Genomic DNA, 3,927 nt, shown 5'->3' with positions numbered 1-3,927 from the left:
TTGAAAGTGCAGACAGGCTGCTGCGCGTGTTGACCTATTGTGTACGAATAGGACGAAGTTAAATACGAGAGTTAATGTAGGATCTAAAGATCCTAGTGTGTGCCTATACTGCAGGATATACTACCTGCTTGAGCTGCTGCAACTGCCGCAGCAACTTGGGCTTGAACAAGAGCCTCTAACTGGGCTTGTGTCATGTTAATTCTTCCAGCCATTGATCTTCATGTCAAAGGCGAAATAGGTGAGAAAAGTTCGCGAATAGTGCGATGACAGAAAAGTGTAAGTACGTAAGGGTTCTTAAGCAATAGCAAATAGTGAGCATTGTAGTCTAAGCATACCACGAGCAAAGTTCTAAGCAGTTCTAGCAAACAGGCAATAAACATAAACCTTATTACCTAGGATGTCGAGTCTTGCACGTGGAGCGAAGCGTCGTTGTGGATCGTTGAGAGCACCGTTCTGGTTATAGTCCGGTTTTAATAAAAACGTTTTCCCATATTAAAACCAAGTTCTCTATAACCAATGGCTCTGATACCAATCTGTCACACCCCCAAAATCCACCCGCGGAGTACTACCGCTTAGGAGCGTGACTGACCAGGATCAAGCCATCAATCATATCAAACATAGCAATTAATAATAAAAGTAATTAATGTAAATCATCATGACATGATTGATGTTTCAAAACCAAACATCGTTTAAGTAGCGGAAGCATAGTAATGTAAACTCAAAATAGTTATAAGTTCAGATATCGTTCATGATCCAAATCCCACAACGACCTGTTCCTCCCTGTGCAAGCTCCATAATGTACCTAAGGTCCTGCAAGGCATGCAGCAAATAATCAACAAACTAGTTGAGCGAGTTCACAGAAAGTAAGTTCATAACATAGTGCGTAAATATAACTAGTGGGGGCTTCCCATACTAGTGTGTACTAAAGGTGGGGGCTTCCCAAACCTTGTGTTCTTATTACTGGTGGGGGCTTCCCATGTTTAACCTGGCTAATGAGGGCTTCTCATTAACGGTACTTACTAGACTAGCTTCCGACCATGTGTTCTTCTTTACCGAGAACAGGAAAACGTACAGGGTCACGTAGGCTTTACGTGACGTGCCCTTCCCCGAGGACATGGTACGCGTGGGGGCTACGTAGGCTTTACGCAGCGTGGCCTTCCGACCTGGAAGCCAGTGGATGGTATTGGGTTACGTAGGCTTTACGTAACGTGTCCTCCCGACCCGGGAGACAAATGGCAAATACTGGGTTACGTAGGCTTTACGTAACGTGTCCTGACTATCCTGAGGACGATGGTCTATAGTCTAGAGAATGCGTAAGTACGAGTAATCTTTCCATATTCAACATATCCAACCCAATTCCCAACCCGGGAATCCCATGCCTTGGCTGTGTGAACTCACCTTGGTTTGCTCGGCAGATACACAAAGAGTATAGGTAGCAAGTAAATAGGTCAACCACGTCCTATCATGGTTATTAATCAAGTCAGGTTTTGACTAAGGTAATGCACGTAGAAAAACATACAAGTTAACATGTTTCGAGCACTTATAGAACATGGTAACACTTAGCAGTCAAGAGCATACTTGTGCGTTCTAACCTTGGCCCAACATAACCCGGCCCAATATATATACCGCATAATAACCTTGTGCGATCCAATGTCTAAGTCCGAAAGATAATCAGCCCAAATAACATGTCAGCCCAAACAGATAAGCAGTCCAATAACATAACAGTCATAAGATTGGGCCCGTGACAGTGTAGGCCCAAAACAGTGTACGTGCAGCTAGTCTCGAGTCGCAACCGGCGATCTCGAGTCGCAACCGGGATTACGAGTCACAACAGCTGATGACGAGTCGCAACAGGAGGTTGCGAGTCGCAATGGTGATTTCGGCTTATCATGGTCCGGTTACGAGTCGCAACGGGACTCGCAACCATGGTCTCGGCTTGTGCTGTTGTGGTCTCGAGTCGTGATTGTGAGGTTTCGACTCGCAATGAGTGATACCGAGTCGCAACCGTGTGTGTAACTGGTTTCCATGTTTCATGCAATCAGTCTCGGTTACACGCATTGATGTAAATCAATTAACATTATCAGTTTCCAAGTTTGACCATATCAATTAACAGTTTCTATCTTATTCCATATCCGATCAAATAAGCATAATTCACATGTTCTTATCAAGAACCCTAACCGAAGCATTCATGAATACATTCTAACATATGAGCAAAACCATAACAATTCATATAATCATATAGTCGAGATCATCAATTAATCCGATTTACTTAGCACATGAACCAACTATGATCCGATTAAGTCAACACACATGGCCGGCTATCATGAGTACTATTAATTAGTATCACATCATACGATCATGCAAAACATACATCATTCAATCATAATAACCAAACAAATCGACTAGTATCAATCGGTATGCAATCATCAAAAACAAGCCGATGGACATGAGAAATTTCACATGAATCATACATCAACCAAGCAAACATACTAACCGATTACGAGTGAAGAAGGGTGATCCGAACAAGAGGAGGATCGGATGGTCTTGTGCCGTCGGGTCCTAAGCAAGCCGAGAGAGAGAGATAGAGAGCAAATAGGGTTTGTGTGTGTTATGAAAATTGTAACAACAATGAGGATCAAACCCTTACCCTTGGTTTTGGTGTTTGCGAGTGGGGAGTGGGCCGAGCCCAACTCGGTTATCAAATGGGGTCCGATTTCAAGGTGTGGCCCAAATGGGCTCGTGTGACCGGTTAGCCTTGTGCGATCGGGTTTTAGTGTGTGGTTTGGGTTCGTGTACACACAACATACATACACACATAATGCACATAAACATAACATACCAAGTATTCGTTCGATTAATAACGTTCTCGTAAACACGTATCGTTACACAAAGTAAGTCTAAAGTTCGAGTTGTCACAAAGAGCAATATGAGTTTGATAATATCATCCATCTTTATCAAAAGTCCTCTCCTAAAAGTTCAATATAATCGCAGTTTACAGTGATGATGTCCAGGCATCATCGAGAGAAACTGTCGAGCTTTTAGAGGGAGAATTTTTGAAAGACATTGGCACGGTCTAACTATTACTCGAACTGTAGTTCGAGTATATATGTAATTATATTTTATCAATCCCTCAAGTACATCTAGAAGATGATGTTGGGATATTTTAGTATGGACATAGTTGAACCTTAAATTATGTTAAAGGTTGTTAAGTCACTTGTTATAAGAAATGCCTATGATCATCTACTACCGAAGTAGAGATTTTCATTCTAGAAGTACCATCGGTAAATGCATATGTGCATTAATATGTTTTGCTAGCTATGTATGGTTATAATATCTTTCACTTAAGTTTATTGTCATGATATAACCTTTATCAAGCGAAGAGACATTGGAACAAGTTCAAAGAAATATTTCAGGTATAAACGATATTTGATTATATTTTACTAACCCATCAAAACAAGCTTGGTTAGTCTTGTAGATGCAGGAATGTAACTAAACACAGGCCTGGACATATGATATTTTTTTGGAAGGAGGCACCTAAAGTCTTGTTAGAAGATTATACAACATTGCTCAACATAAAAGATTGCACATTAAGGGATCGAGCGACAACTCATTGACTACAAAATCTTTGATCAACTTTCAAAGAGAGATGGGCATACGTCACTTAAAGGATACATGTTAAAATGAGGGGAAACTTATTTAAGTTGCACTCTTTTTCCCTTGACTAAGTTTTGTCCCATTGAGTTTTCTTAGTAAGGTTTTTAATGAGGCAACGTACCTGATCTAGAAGTATCAGGGGGAACTAATGCGCATTACACGCTGCACTCTTTTTCCCTTAGCTATGGTTTTGTCCGACCGGGTTTTCCTAGCAAGGTTTTTAACGAGGTAGCATCAAGCGTATTATGTTGATAACCAAGGGGGAGTGTTATG

The sequence above is a fragment of the Helianthus annuus genome, chromosome 5 (assembly GCF_002127325.2).
Source record: "Helianthus annuus cultivar XRQ/B chromosome 5, HanXRQr2.0-SUNRISE, whole genome shotgun sequence".
Lineage (NCBI taxonomy): Eukaryota > Viridiplantae > Streptophyta > Magnoliopsida > Asterales > Asteraceae > Helianthus > Helianthus annuus.
The sequence above is the reverse complement of the archived record's forward strand: the minus strand, read 5'-3'. Positions refer to the sequence as shown.